We start from the raw sequence: 17,759 nt of genomic DNA, 5'->3' as shown, positions 1-17,759 counted from the left end.
GAATGTGAATTGGAACGAAATCGCCAATAGGTAAGACCATTTTACAATTTGGGCCCAAGTTAGAAGCAGAGCCTAAGGTGTAAATTATCGATAGTCCATATCTCGGAAACTATAAGAGATAATTCAATTTGGCAACCGGCAATGTAATTAGCATGCTGAATATTACTTGGAATGTGAATTGGAACGAAATCGCCAATAGATAAGACCATTTTACAATTTGGGCCCAAGTTAGAAGCAGAGCCTAAGGTGTAAATTATCGATAGTCCATATCTCGGAAACTATAAGAGATAATGCAATTTGGCAACCGGCAATGTAATTAGCATGCCGAATATTACTTGGAATGTGAATTGGAACGAAATCGCCAATAGATAAGACCATTTTACAATTTGGGCCCAAGTTAGAAGCAGAGCCTAAGGTGTAAATTATTGATAGTCCATATCTCGGAAACTATAAGAGATAATGCAATTTCGCAACCGGCAATGTAATTAGCATGCCGAATATCACTTGGAATGTGAATTGGGACGAAATCGCCAATAGATAAGACCATTTTACAATTTGGGCCCAAGTTAGAAGCAGAGCCTAAGGTGTAAATTATCGATAGTCCATATCTCGGAAACTATAAGAGATAATGCAATTTGGCAACCGGCAATGTAATTAGCATGCCGAATATTACTTGGAATGTGAATTGGAACGAAATCGCCAATAGATAAGACCATTTTACAATTTGGGCCCAAGTTAGAAGCAGAGCCTAAGGTGTAAATTATCGATAGTCCATATCTCGGAAACTATAAGAGATAATGCAATTTGGCAACCGGCAATGTAATTAGCATGCCGAATATTACTTGGAATGTGAATTGGAACGAAATCGCCAATAGATAAGACCATTTTACAATTTGGGCCCAAGTTAGAAGCAGAGCCTAAGGTGTAAATTATCGATAGTCCATATCTCGGAAACTATAAGAGATAATGCAATTTGGCAACCGGCAATGTAATTAGCATGCCGAATATTACTTGGAATGTGAATTGGAACGAAATCGCCAATAGATAAGACCATTTTACAATTTGGGCCCAAGTTAGAAGCAGAGCCTAAGGTGTAAATTATCGATAGTCCATATCTCGGAAACTATAAGAGATAATGCAATTTGGCAACCGGCAATGTAATTAGCATGCCGAATATTACTTGGAATGTGAATTGGAACGAAATCGCCAATAGGTAAGACCATTTTACAATTTGGTCCCAAGTTAGAAGCAGAGCCTAAGGTGTAAATTATCGATAGTCCATATCTCGGAAACTATAAGAGATAATTCAATTTGGCAACCGGCAATGTAATTAGCATGCCGAATATTACTTGGAATGTGAATTGGAACGAAATCGCCAATAGATAAGACCATTTTACAATTTGGGCCCAAGTTAGAAGCAGAGCCTAAGGTGTAAATTATCGATAGTCCATATCTCTGAAACTATAAGAGATAATGCAATTTCGCAAACGGCAATGTAATTAGCATGCCGAATATTACTTGGAATGTGAATTGGGACGAAATCGCCAATAGAGAAGACTATTTTACAATTTGGGCCCAAGTTAGAAGCAGAGCCTAAGGTGTAAATTATCGATAGTCCATATCTCGGAAACTATAAGAGATAATGCAATTTGGCAACCGGCAATGTAATTAGCATGCCGAATATTACTTGGAATGTGAATTGGAACGAAATCGCCAATAGATAAGACCATTTTACAATTTGGGCCCAAGTTAGAAGCAGAGCCTAAGGTGTAAATTATCGATAGTCCATATCTCGGAAACTATAAGAGATAATGCAATTTGGCAACCGGCAATGTAATTAGCATGCCGAATATTACTTGGAATGTGAATTGGAACGAAATCGCCAATAGGTAAGACCATTTTACAATTTGGGCCCAAGTTAGAAGCAGAGCCTAAGGTGTAAATTATCGATAGTCCATATCTCGGAAACTATAAGAGATAATTCAATTTGGCAACCGGCAATGTAATTAGCATGCCGAATATTACTTGGAATGTGAATTGGAACGAAATCGCCAATAGATAAGACCATTTTACAATTTGGGCCCAAGTTAGAAGCAGAGTCTAAGGTGTAAATTATCGATAGTCCATATCTCGGAAACTATAAGAGATAATGCAATTTGGCAACCGGCAATGTAATTAGCATGCCGAATATTACTTGGAATGTGAATTGGAACGAAATCGCCAATAGATAAGACCATTTTACAATTTGGGCCCAAGTTAGAAGCAGAGTCTAAGGTGTAAATTATCGATAGTCCATATCTCGGAAACTATAAGAGATAATGCAATTTGGCAACCGGCAATGTAATTAGCATGCCGAATATTACTTGGAATGTGAATTGGAACGAAATCGCCAATAGATAAGACCATTTTACAATTTGGGCCCAAGTTAGAAGCAGAGCCTAAGGTGTAAATTATTGATAGTCCATATCTCGGAAACTATAAGAGATAATGCAATTTCGCAACCGGCAATGTAATTAGCATGCCGAATATCACTTGGAATGTGAATTGGGACGAAATCGCCAATAGACAATTTGGGCCCAAGTTAGAAGCAGAGCCTAAGGTGTAAATTATCGATAGTCCATATCTCGGAAACTATAAGAGATAATGCAATTTGGCAACCGGCAATGTAATTAGCATGCCGAATATTACTTGGAATGTGAATTGGAACGAAATCGCCAATAGATAAGACCATTTTACAATTTGGGCCCAAGTTAGAAGCAGAGCCTAAGGTGTAAATTATCGATAGTCCATATCTCGGAAACTATAAGAGATAATGCAATTTGGCAACCGGCAATGTAATTAGCATGCCGAATATTACTTGGAATGTGAATTGGAACGAAATCGCCAATAGGTAAGACCATTTTACAATTTGGGCCCAAGTTAGAAGCAGAGCCTAAGGTGTAAATTATCGATAGTCCATATCTCGGAAACTATAAGAGATAATTCAATTTGGCAATCGGCAATGTAATTAGCATGCCGAATATTACTTGGAATGTGAATTGGAACGAAATCGCCAATAGATAAGACCATTTTACAATTTGGGCCCAAGTTAGAAGCAGAGCCTAAGGTGTAAATTATCGATAGTCCATATCTCGGAAACTATAAGAGATAATGCAATTTGGCAACCGGCAATGTAATTAGCATGCCGAATATTACTTGGAATGTGAATTGGAACGAAATCGCCAATAGATAAGACCATTTTACAATTTGGGCCCAAGTTAGAAGCAGAGCCTAAGGTGTAAATTATCGATAGTCCATATCTCGGAAACTATAAGAGATAATGCAATTTGGCAACCGGCAATGTAATTAGCATGCCGAATATTACTTGGAATGTGAATTGGAACGAAATCGCCAATAGAAAAGACCATTTTACAATTTGGGCCCAAGTTAGAAGCAGAGCCTAAGGTGTAAATTATCGATAGTCCATATCTCGGAAACTATAAGAGTTAATGCAATTTGGCAACCGGCAATGTAATTAGTATGCCGAATATTACTTGGAATGTGAATTGGAACGAAATCGCCAATAGATAAGACCATTTTACAATTTGGGCCCAAGTTAGAAGCAGAGCCTAAGGTGTAAATTATCGATAGTCCATATCTCGGAAACTATAAGAGTTAATGCAATTTGGCAACCGGCAATGTAATTAGCATGCCGAATATTACTTGGAATGTGAATTGGAACGAAATCGCCAATAGATAAGACCATTTTACAATTTGGGCCCAAGTTAGAAGCAGAGCCTAAGGTGTAAATTATCGATAGTCCATATCTCGGAAACTATAAGAGATAATGCAATTTGGCAACCGGCAATGTAATTAGCATGCCGAATATTACTTGGAATGTGAATTGGAACGAAATCGCCAATAGATAAGACCATTTTACAATTTGGGCCCAAGTTAGAAGCAGAGCCTAAGGTGTAAATTATCGATAGTCCATATCTCGGAAACTATAAGAGATAATGCAATTTGGCAACCGGCAATGTAATTAGCATGCCGAATATTACTTGGAATGTGAATTGGAACGAAATCGCCAATAGGTAAGACCATTTTACAATTTGGGCCCAAGTTAGAAGCAGAGCCTAAGATGTAAATTATCGATAGTCCATATCTCGGAAACTATAAGAGATAATACAATTTGGCAACCGGCAATGTAATTAGCATGCCGAATATTACTTGGAATGTGAATTGGAACGAAATCGCCAATAGATAAGACCATTTTACAATTTGGGCCCAAGTTAGAAGCAGAGCCTAAGGTGTAAATTATCGATAGTCCATATCTCGGAAACTATAAGAGATAATGCAATTTGGCAACCGGCAATGTAATTAGCATGCCGAATATTACTTGGAATGTGAATTGGAACGAAATCGCCAATAGATAAGACCATTTTACAATTTGGGCCCAAGTTAGAAGCAGAGCCTAAGGTGTAAATTATCGATAGTCCATATCTCGGAAACTATAAGAGATAATGCAATTTGGCAACCGGCAATGTAATTAGCATGCCGAATATTACTTGGAATGTGAATTGGAACGAAATCGCTAATAGATAAGACCATTTTACAATTTGGGCCCAAGTTAGAAGCAGAGCCTAAGGTGTAAATTATCGATAGTCCATATCTCGGAAACTATAAGAGATAATGCAATTTGGCAACCGGCAATGTAATTAGCATGCCGAATATTAATTGGAATGTGAATTGGAACGAAATCGCCAATAGATAAGACCATTTTACAATTTGGGCCCAAGTTAGAAGCAGAGCCTAAGGTGTAAATTATCGATAGTCCATATCTCGGAAACTATAAGAGATAATGCAATTTGGCAACCGGCAATGTAATTAGCATGCCGAATATTACTTGGAATGTGAATTGGAACGAAATCGCCAATAGGTAAGACCATTTTACAATTTGGGCCCAAGTTAGAAGCAGAGGCTAAGGTGTAAATTATCGATAGTCCATATCTCGGAAACTATAAGAGATAATGCAATTTGGCAACCGGCAATGTAATTAGCATGCCGAATATTACTTGGAATGTGAATTGGAACGAAATCGCCAATAGATAAGACGATTTTACAATTTGGGCCTAAGTTAGAAGCAGAGCCTAAGATGTAAATTATCGATAGTCCATATCTCGGAAACTATAAGAGATAATGCAATTTGGCAACCGGCAATGTAATTAGCATGCCGAATATTGATTGGACGAAATCGCCTATAGATAAGACCATTTTACAATTTGGGCCCAAGTTAGAAGCAGAGCCTAAGGTGTAAATTATCGATAGTCCATATCTCGGAAACTATAAGAGATAATGCAATTTGGCAACCGGCAATGTAATTAGCATGCCGAATATTACTTGGAATGTGAATTGGAACGAAATCGCCAATAGGTAAGACCATTTTACAATTTGGGCCCAAGTTAGAAGCAGAGCCTAAGGTGTAAATTATCGATAGTCCATATCTCGGAAACTATAAGAGATAATTCAATTTGGCAACCGGCAATGTGATTAGCATGCCGGATATTACTTGGAATGTGAATTGGAACGAAATCGCCAATAGATAAGACCATTTTACAATTTGGGCCCAAGTTAGAAGCAGAGCCTAAGGTGTAAATTACCGATAGTCCATATCTCGGAAACTATAAGAGATAATGCAATTTGGCAACCGGCAATGTAATTAGCATGCCGAATATTACTTGGAATGTGAATTGGAACGAAATCGCCAATAGATAAGACGATTTTACAATTTGGGCCCAAGTTAGAAGCAGAGACTAAGGTGTAAATTATCGATAGTCCATATCTCGGAAACTATAAGAGATAATGCAATTTGGCAACCGGCAATGTAATTAGCATGCCGAATATTACTTGGAATGTGAATTGGAACGAAATCGCCAATAGATAAGGCCATTTTACAATTTGGGCCCAAGTTAGAAGCAGAGCCTAAGGTGTAAATTATCGATAGTCCATATCTCGGAAACTATAAGAGATAATGCAATTTGGCAACCGGCAATGTAATTAGCATGCCGAATATTACTTGGAATGTGAATTGGAACGAAATCGCCAATAGGTAAGACCATTTTACAATTTGGGCCCAAGCTAGAAGCAGAGCCTAAGATGTAAATTATCGATAGTCCATATCTCGGAAACTATAAGAGATAATACAATTTGGCAACCGGCAATGTAATTAGCATGCCGAATATTACTTGGAATGTGAATTGGAACGAAATCGCCAATAGATAAGACCATTTTACAATTTGGGCCCAAGTTAGAAGCAGAGCCTAAGGTGTAAATTATCGATAGTCCATATCTCGGAAACTATAAGAGATAATGCAATTTGGCAACCGGCAATGTAATTAGCATGCCGAATATTACTTGGAATGTGAATTGGAACGAAATCGCCAATAGATAAGACCATTTTACAATTTGGGCCCAAGTTAGAAGCAGAGCCTAAGGTGTAAATTATCGACAGTCCATATCTCGGAAACTATAAGAGATAATGCAATTTGGCAACCGGCAATGTAATTAGCATGCCGAATATTACTTGGAATGTGAATTGGAACGAAATCGCTAATAGATAAGACCATTTTACAATTTGGGCCCAAGTTAGAAGCAGAGCCTAAGGTGTAAATTATCGATAGTCCATATCTCGGAAACTATAAGAGATAATGCAATTTGGCAACCGGCAATGTAATTAGCATGCCGAATATTAATTGGAATGTGAATTGGAACGAAATCGCCAATAGATAAGACCATTTTACAATTTGGGCCCAAGTTAGAAGCAGAGCCTAAGGTGTAAATTATCGATAGTCCATATCTCGGAAACTATAAGAGATAATGCAATTTGGCAACCGGCAATGTAATTAGCATGCCGAATATTACTTGGAATGTGAATTGGAACGAAATCGCCAATAGGTAAGACCATTTTACAATTTGGGCCCAAGTTAGAAGCAGAGCCTAAGGTGTAAATTATGGATAGTCCATATCTCGGAAACTATAAGAGATAAATCAATTTGGCAAACGGCAATGTAATTAGCATGCCGAATATAACTTGGAATGTGAATTGGAACGAAATCGCCAATAGAGAAGACCATTTTACAATTTGGGCCCAAGTTAGAAGCAGAGCCTAAGGTGTAAATTATCGATAGTCCATATCTCGGAAACTATAAGAGATAATGCAATTTGGCAACCGGCAATGTAATTAGCATGCCGAATATTACTTGGAATGTGAATTGGAACGAAATCGCCAATAGATAAGACCATTTTACAATTTGGGCCCAAATTAGAAGCAGAGCCTAAGGTGTAAATTATCGATAGTCCATATCTCGGAAACTATAAGAGGTAATGCAATTTGGCAACCGGCAATGTAATTAGCATGCCGAATATTACTTGGAATGTGAATTGGAACGAAATCGCCAATAGAGAAGACCATTTTACAATTTGGGCCCAAGTTAGAAGCAGAGCCTAAGGTGTAAATTATCGATAGTCCATATCTCGGAAACTATAAGAGATAATGCAATTTGGCAACCGGCAATGTAATTAGCATGCCGAATATTACTTGGAATGTGAATTGGAACGAAAACGCCAATAGATAAGACCATTTTACAATTTGGGCCCAAGTTAGAAGCAGAGCCTAAGGTGTAAATTATCGATAGTCCATATCTCGGAAACTATAAGAGATAATGCAATTTGGCAACCGGCAATGTAATTAGCATGCCGAATATTACTTGGAATGTGAATTGGGACGAAATCGCCAATAGATAAGACCATTTTACAATTTGGGCCCAAGTTAGAAGCAGAGCCTAAGGTGTAAATTATCGATAGTCCATATCTCGGAAACTATAAGAGATAATGCAATTTGGCAACCGGCAATGTAATTAGCATGCCGAATATTACTTGGAATGTGAATTGGAACGAAATCGCCAATAGATAAGACCATTTTAATATTTGGGCCCAAGTTAGAAGCAGAGCCTAAGGTGTAAATTATTGATAGTCCATATCTCGGAAACTATAAGAGATAATGCAATTTCGTAACCGGCAATGTAATTAGCATGCCGAATATTACTTGGAGTGTGAATTGGAACGAAATCGCCAATAGATAAGACCATTTTACAATTTGGGCCCAAGTTAGAAGCAGAGCCTAAGGTGTAAATTATCGATAGTCCATATCTCGGAAACTATAAGAGATAATGCAATTTGGCAACCGGCAATGTAATTAGCATGCCGAATATTACTTGGAATGTGAATTGGAACGAAATCGCCAATAGATAAGACCATTTTACAATTTGGGCCCAAGTTAGAAGCAGAGCCTAAGGTGTAAATTATCGATAGTCCATATCTCGGAAACTATAAGAGATAATGCAATTTGGCAACCGGCAATGTAATTAGCATGCCGAATATTATTTGGAATGTGAATTGGAACGAAATCGCCAATAGATAAGGCCATTTTACAATTTGGGCCCAAGTTAGAAGCAGAGCCTAAGGTGTAAATTATTGATAGTCCATATCTCGGAAACAATAAGAGATAATGCAATTTCGCAACCGGCAATGTAATTAGCATGCCGAATATCACTTGGAATGTGAATTGGGACGAAATCGCCAATAGATAAGACCATTTTACAATTTGGGCCCAAGTTAGAAGCAGAGCCTAAGGTGTAAATTATCGATAGTCCATATCTCGGAAACTATAAGAGATAATGCAATTTGGCAACCGGCAATGTAATTAGCATGCCGAATATTACTTGGAATGTGAATTGGAACGAAATCGCCAATAGATAAGACCATTTTACAATTTGGGCCCAAGTTAGAAGCAGAGCCTAAGATGTAAATTATCGATAGTCCATATCTCGGAAACTATAAGAGATAATGCAATTTGGCAACCGGCAATGTAATTAGCATGCCGAATATTACTAGGAATGTGAATTGGAACGAAATCGCCAATAGATAAGACCATTTTACAATTTGGGCCCAAGTTAGAAGCAGAGCCTAAGGTGTAAATAATCGATAGTCCATATCTCGGAAACTATAAGAGATAATTCAATTTGGCAACCGGCAATGTAATTAGCATGCCGGATATTACTTGGAATGTGAATTGGAACGAAATCGCCAATAGATAAGACCATTTTACAATTTGGGCCCAAGTTAGAAGCAGAGCCTAAGGTGTAAATTATCGATAGTCCATATCTCGGAAACTATAAGAGATAATGCAATTTGGCAACCGGCAATGTAATTAGCATGCCGAATATTACTTGGAATGTGAATTGGAACGAAATCGCCAATAGATAAGACCATTTTACAATTTGGGCCCAAGTTAGAAGCAGAGCCTAAGGTGTAAATTATCGATAGTCCATATCTCGGAAACTATAAGAGATAATGCAATTTGGCAACCGGCAATGTAATTAGCATGCCGAATATTACTTGGAATGTGAATTGGAACGAAATCGCCAATAGGTAAGACCATTTTACAATTTGGGCCCAATTTAGAAGCAGAGCCTAAGGTGTAAATTATCGATAGTCCATATCTCGGAAACTATAAGAGATAATGCAATTTGGCAACCGGCAATGTAATTAGCATGCAGAATATTACTTGGAATGTGAATTGGAACGAAATCGCCAATAGAGAAGTCCATTTTACAATTTGGGCCCAAGTTAGAAGCAGAGCCTAAGGTGTAAATTATCGATAGTCCATATCTCGGAAACTATAAGAGATAATGCAATTTGGCAACCGGCAATGTAATTAGCATGCCGAATATTACTAGGAATGTGAATTGGAACGAAATCGAAAATAGAGAAGACCATTTTACAATTTGGGCCCAAGTTAGAAGCAGAGCCTAAGGTGTAACTTATCGATAGTCCATATCTCGGAAACTATAAGAGATAATGCAATTTGGCAACCGGCAATGTAATTAGCATGCCGAATATTACTTGGAATGTGAATTGGAACGAAATCGCCAATAGATAAGACCATTTTACAATTTGGGCCCAAGTTAGAAGCAGAGCCTAAGGTGTAAATTATCGATAGTCCATATCTCGGAAACGATAAGAGATAATGCAATTTGGCAACCGGCAATGTAATTAGCATGCCGAATATTACTTGGAATGTGAATTGGAACGAAATCGCCAATAGAGAAGACCATTTTACAATTTGGGCCCAAGTTAGAAGCAGAGCCTAAGGTGTAACTTATCGATAGTCCATATCTCGGAAACTATAAGAGATAATGCAATTTGGCAACCGGCAATGTAATTAGCATGCCGAATATTACTTGGAATGTGAATTGGAACGAAATCGCCAATAGATAAGACCATTTTACAATTTGGGCCCAAGTTAGAAGCAGAGCCTAAGGTGTAAATTATTGATAGTCCATATCTCGGAAACTATAAGAGATAATGCAATTTGGCAACCGGCAATGTAATTAGCATGCCGAATATTACTTGGAATGTGAATTGGAACGAAAACGCCAATATATAAGACCATTTTACAATTTGGGCCCAAGTTAGAAGCAGAGCCTAAGGTGTAAATTATCGATAGTCCATATCTCGGAAACTATAAGAGATAATGCAATTTGGCAACCGGCAATGTAATTAGCATGCCGAATATTACTTGGAATGTGAATTGGAACGAAATCGCCAATAGATAAGACCATTTTACAATTTGGGCCCAAGTTAGAAGCAGAGCCTAAGGTGTAAATTATCGATAGTCCATATCTCGGAAACTTTAAGAGATAATGCAATTTGGCAACCGGCAATGTAATTAGCATGCCGAATATAACTTGGAATGTGAATTGGAACGAAATCGCCAATAGATAAGACCATTTTACAATTTGGGCCCAAGTTAGAAGCAGAGCCTAAGGTGTAAATTATCGATAGTCCATATCTCGGAAACTATAAGAGATAATGCAATTTGGCAACCGGCAATGTAATTAGCATGCCGAATATTACTTGGAATGTGAATTGGAACGAAATCGCCAATAGATAAGACCATTTTACAATTTGGGCCCAAGTTAGAAGCAGAGCCTAAGGTGTAAATTATTGATAGTCCATATCTCGGAAACTATAAGAGATAATGCAATTTCGCAACCGGCAATGTAATTAGCATGCCGAATATCACTTGGAATGTGAATTGGGACGAAATCGCCAATAGATAAGACCATTTTACAATTTGGGCCCAAGTTAGAAGCAGAGCCTAAGGTGTAAATTATCGATAGTCCATATCTCGGAAACTATAAGAGATAATGCAATTTGGCAACCGGCAATGTAATTAGCATGCCGAATATTACTTGGAGTGTGAATTGGAACGAAATCGCCAATAGATAAGACCATTTTACAATTTGGGCCCAAGTTAGAAGCAGAGCCTAAGGTGTAAATTATCGATAGTCCATATCTCGGAAACTATAAGAGATAATGCAATTTGGCAACCGGCAATGTAATTAGCATGCCGAATATTACTTGGAATGTGAATTGGAACGAAATCGCCAATAGGTAAGACCATTTTACAATTTGGGCCCAAGTTAGAAGCAGAGCCTAAGGTGTAAATTATCGATAGTCCATATCTCGGAAACTATAAGAGATAATTCAATTTGGCAACCGGCAATGTGATTAGCATGCCGGATATTACTTGGAATGTGAATTGGAACGAAATCGCCAATAGATAAGACCATTTTACAATTTGGGCCCAAGTTAGAAGCAGAGCCTAAGGTGTAAATTACCGATAGTCCATATCTCGGAAACTATAAGAGATAATGCAATTTGGCAACCGGCAATGTAATTAGCATGCCGAATATTACTTGGAATGTGAATTGGAACGAAATCGCCAATAGATAAGACGATTTTACAATTTGGGCCCAAGTTAGAAGCAGAGACTAAGGTGTAAATTATCGATAGTCCATATCTCGGAAACTATAAGAGATAATGCAATTTGGCAACCGGCTATGTAATTAGCATGCCGAATATTACTTGGAATGTGAATTGGAACGAAATCGCCAATAGATAAGACCATTTTACAATTTGGGCCCAAGTTAGAAGCAGAGCCTAAGGTGTAAATTATCGATAGTCCATATCTCGGAAACTTTAAGAGATAATGCAATTTGGCAACCGGCAATGTAATTAGCATGCCGAATATAACTTGGAATGTGAATTGGAACGAAATCGCCAATAGATAAGACCATTTTACAATTTGGGCCCAAGTTAGAAGCAGAGCCTAAGGTGTAAATTATCGATAGTCCATATCTCGGAAACTATAAGAGATAATGCAATTTGGCAACCGGCAATGTAATTAGCATGCCGAATATTACTTGGAATGTGAATTGGAACGAAATCGCCAATAGATAAGACCATTTTACAATTTGGGCCCAAGTTAGAAGCAGAGCCTAAGGTGTAAATTATTGATAGTCCATATCTCGGAAACTATAAGAGATAATGCAATTTCGCAACCGGCAATGTAATTAGCATGCCGAATATCACTTGGAATGTGAATTGGGACGAAATCGCCAATAGATAAGACCATTTTACAATTTGGGCCCAAGTTAGAAGCAGAGCCTAAGGTGTAAATTATCGATAGTCCATATCTCGGAAACTATAAGAGATAATGCAATTTGGCAACCGGCAATGTAATTAGCATGCCGAATATTACTTGGAGTGTGAATTGGAACGAAATCGCCAATAGATAAGACCATTTTACAATTTGGGCCCAAGTTAGAAGCAGAGCCTAAGGTGTAAATTATCGATAGTCCATATCTCGGAAACTATAAGAGATAATGCAATTTGGCAACCGGCAATGTAATTAGCATGCCGAATATTACTTGGAATGTGAATTGGAACGAAATCGCCAATAGGTAAGACCATTTTACAATTTGGGCCCAAGTTAGAAGCAGAGCCTAAGGTGTAAATTATCGATAGTCCATATCTCGGAAACTATAAGAGATAATTCAATTTGGCAACCGGCAATGTGATTAGCATGCCGGATATTACTTGGAATGTGAATTGGAACGAAATCGCCAATAGATAAGACCATTTTACAATTTGGGCCCAAGTTAGAAGCAGAGCCTAAGGTGTAAATTACCGATAGTCCATATCTCGGAAACTATAAGAGATAATGCAATTTGGCAACCGGCAATGTAATTAGCATGCCGAATATTACTTGGAATGTGAATTGGAACGAAATCGCCAATAGATAAGACGATTTTACAATTTGGGCCCAAGTTAGAAGCAGAGACTAAGGTGTAAATTATCGATAGTCCATATCTCGGAAACTATAAGAGATAATGCAATTTGGCAACCGGCAATGTAATTAGCATGCCGAATATTACTTGGAATGTGAATTGGAACGAAATCGCCAATAGATAAGGCCATTTTACAATTTGGGCCCAAGTTAGAAGCAGAGCCTAAGGTGTAAATTATCGATAGTCCATATCTCGGAAACTATAAGAGATAATGCAATTTGGCAACCGGCAATGTAATTAGCATGCCGAATATTACTTGGAATGTGAATTGGAACGAAATCGCCAATAGGTAAGACCATTTTACAATTTGGGCCCAAGCTAGAAGCAGAGCCTAAGATGTAAATTATCGATAGTCCATATCTCGGAAACTATAAGAGATAATACAATTTGGCAACCGGCAATGTAATTAGCATGCCGAATATTACTTGGAATGTGAATTGGAACGAAATCGCCAATAGATAAGACCATTTTACAATTTGGGCCCAAGTTAGAAGCAGAGCCTAAGGTGTAAATTATCGATAGTCCATATCTCGGAAACTATAAGAGATAATGCAATTTGGCAACCGGCAATGTAATTAGCATGCCGAATATTACTTGGAATGTGAATTGGAACGAAATCGCCAATAGATAAGACCATTTTACAATTTGGGCCCAAGTTAGAAGCAGAGCCTAAGGTGTAAATTATCGACAGTCCATATCTCGGAAACTATAAGAGATAATGCAATTTGGCAACCGGCAATGTAATTAGCATGCCGAATATTACTTGGAATGTGAATTGGAACGAAATCGCTAATAGATAAGACCATTTTACAATTTGGGCCCAAGTTAGAAGCAGAGCCTAAGGTGTAAATTATCGATAGTCCATATCTCGGAAACTATAAGAGATAATGCAATTTGGCAACCGGCAATGTAATTAGCATGCCGAATATTAATTGGAATGTGAATTGGAACGAAATCGCCAATAGATAAGACCATTTTACAATTTGGGCCCAAGTTAGAAGCAGAGCCTAAGGTGTAAATTATCGATAGTCCATATCTCGGAAACTATAAGAGATAATGCAATTTGGCAACCGGCAATGTAATTAGCATGCCGAATATTACTTGGAATGTGAATTGGAACGAAATCGCCAATAGGTAAGACCATTTTACAATTTGGGCCCAAGTTAGAAGCAGAGCCTAAGGTGTAAATTATGGATAGTCCATATCTCGGAAACTATAAGAGATAAATCAATTTGGCAAACGGCAATGTAATTAGCATGCCGAATATAACTTGGAATGTGAATTGGAACGAAATCGCCAATAGAGAAGACCATTTTACAATTTGGGCCCAAGTTAGAAGCAGAGCCTAAGGTGTAAATTATCGATAGTCCATATCTCGGAAACTATAAGAGATAATGCAATTTGGCAACCGGCAATGTAATTAGCATGCCGAATATTACTTGGAATGTGAATTGGAACGAAATCGCCAATAGATAAGACCATTTTACAATTTGGGCCCAAATTAGAAGCAGAGCCTAAGGTGTAAATTATCGATAGTCCATATCTCGGAAACTATAAGAGGTAATGCAATTTGGCAACCGGCAATGTAATTAGCATGCCGAATATTACTTGGAATGTGAATTGGAACGAAATCGCCAATAGAGAAGACCATTTTACAATTTGGGCCCAAGTTAGAAGCAGAGCCTAAGGTGTAAATTATCGATAGTCCATATCTCGGAAACTATAAGAGATAATGCAATTTGGCAACCGGCAATGTAATTAGCATGCCGAATATTACTTGGAATGTGAATTGGAACGAAAACGCCAATAGATAAGACCATTTTACAATTTGGGCCCAAGTTAGAAGCAGAGCCTAAGGTGTAAATTATCGATAGTCCATATCTCGGAAACTATAAGAGATAATGCAATTTGGCAACCGGCAATGTAATTAGCATGCCGAATATTACTTGGAATGTGAATTGGAACGAAATCGCCAATAGATAAGACCATTTTACAATTTGGGCCCAAGTTAGAAGCAGAGCCTAAGGTGTAAATTATCGATAGTCCATATCTCGGAAACTATAAGAGATAATGCAATTTGGCAACCGGCAATGTAATTAGCATGCCGAATATTACTTGGAATGTGAATTGGAACGAAATCGCCAATAGATAAGACCATTTTAATATTTGGGCCCAAGTTAGAAGCAGAGCCTAAGGTGTAAATTATTGATAGTCCATATCTCGGAAACTATAAGAGATAATGCAATTTCGTAACCGGCAATGTAATTAGCATGCCGAATATTACTTGGAGTGTGAATTGGAACGAAATCGCCAATAGATAAGACCATTTTACAATTTGGGCCCAAGTTAGAAGCAGAGCCTAAGGTGTAAATTATCGATAGTCCATATCTCGGAAACCATAAGAGATAATGCAATTTGGCAACCGGCAATGTAATTAGCATGCCGAATATTACTTGGAATGTGAATTGGAACGAAATCGCCAATAGATAAGACCATTTTACAATTTGGGCCCAAGTTAGAAGCAGAGCCTAAGGTGTAAATTATCGATAGTCCATATCTCGGAAACTATAAGAGATAATGCAATTTGGCAACCGGCAATGTAATTAGCATGCCGAATATTATTTGGAATGTGAATTGGAACGAAATCGCCAATAGATAAGGCCATTTTACAATTTGGGCCCAAGTTAGAAGCAGAGCCTAAGGTGTAAATTATTGATAGTCCATATCTCGGAAACAATAAGAGATAATGCAATTTCGCAACCGGCAATGTAATTAGCATGCCGAATATCACTTGGAATGTGAATTGGGACGAAATCGCCAATAGATAAGACCATTTTACAATTTGGGCCCAAGTTAGAAGCAGAGCCTAAGGTGTAAATTATCGATAGTCCATATCTCGGAAACTATAAGAGATAATGCAATTTGGCAACCGGCAATGTAATTAGCATGCCGAATATTACTTGGAATGTGAATTGGAACGAAATCGCCAATAGATAAGACCATTTTACAATTTGGGCCCAAGTTAGAAGCAGAGCCTAAGATGTAAATTATCGATAGTCCATATCTCGGAAACTATAAGAGATAATGCAATTTGGCAACCGGCAATGTAATTAGCATGCCGAATATTACTAGGAATGTGAATTGGAACGAAATCGCCAATAGATAAGACCATTTTACAATTTGGGCCCAAGTTAGAAGCAGAGCCTAAGGTGTAAATAATCGATAGTCCATATCTCGGAAACTATAAGAGATAATTCAATTTGGCAACCGGCAATGTAATTAGCATGCCGGATATTACTTGGAATGTGAATTGGAACGAAATCGCCAATAGATAAGACCATTTTACAATTTGGGCCCAAGTTAGAAGCAGAGCCTAAGGTGTAAATTATCGATAGTCCATATCTCGGAAACTATAAGAGATAATGCAATTTGGCAACCGGCAATGTAATTAGCATGCCGAATATTACTTGGAATGTGAATTGGAACGAAATCGCCAATAGATAAGACCATTTTACAATTTGGGCCCAAGTTAGAAGCAGAGCCTAAGGTGTAAATTATCGATAGTCCATATCTCGGAAACTATAAGAGATAATGCAATTTGGCAACCGGCAATGTAATTAGCATGCCGAATATTACTTGGAATGTGAATTGGAACGAAATCGCCAATAGGTAAGACCATTTTACAATTTGGGCCCAATTTAGAAGCAGAGCCTAAGGTGTAAATTATCGATAGTCCATATCTCGGAAACTATAAGAGATAATGCAATTTGGCAACCGGCAATGTAATTAGCATGCAGAATATTACTTGGAATGTGAATTGGAACGAAATCGCCAATAGAGAAGTCCATTTTACAATTTGGGCCCAAGTTAGAAGCAGAGCCTAAGGTGTAAATTATCGATAGTCCATATCTCGGAAACTATAAGAGATAATGCAATTTGGCAACCGGCAATGTAATTAGCATGCCGAATATTACTTGGAATGTGAATTGGAACGAAATCGAAAATAGAGAAGACCATTTTACAATTTGGGCCCAAGTTAGAAGCAGAGCCTAAGGTGTAACTTATCGATAGTCCATATCTCGGAAACTATAAGAGATAATGCAATTTGGCAACCGGCAATGTAATTAGCATGCCGAATATTACTTGGAATGTGAATTGGAACGAAATCGCCAATAGATAAGACCATTTTACAATTTGGGCCCAAGTTAGAAGCAGAGCCTAAGGTGTAAATTATCGATAGTCCATATCTCGGAAACGATAAGAGATAATGCAATTTGGCAACCGGCAATGTAATTAGCATGCCGAATATTACTTGGAATGTGAATTGGAACGAAATCGCCAATAGAGAAGACCATTTTACAATTTGGGCCCAAGTTAGAAGCAGAGCCTAAGGTGTAACTTATCGATAGTCCATATCTCGGAAACTATAAGAGATAATGCAATTTGGCAACCGGCAATGTAATTAGCATGCCGAATATTACTTGGAATGTGAATTGGAACGAAATCGCCAATAGATAAGACCAT

The sequence above is a fragment of the Rhynchophorus ferrugineus genome, unplaced genomic scaffold (genome assembly GCF_030347505.1).
Source record: "Rhynchophorus ferrugineus isolate W39M unplaced genomic scaffold, kcgeb_rfMv2 rfM3, whole genome shotgun sequence".
In the NCBI taxonomy this organism is placed as follows: domain Eukaryota; kingdom Metazoa; phylum Arthropoda; class Insecta; order Coleoptera; family Curculionidae; genus Rhynchophorus; species Rhynchophorus ferrugineus.
This window is presented reverse-complemented; position numbering follows the sequence as displayed.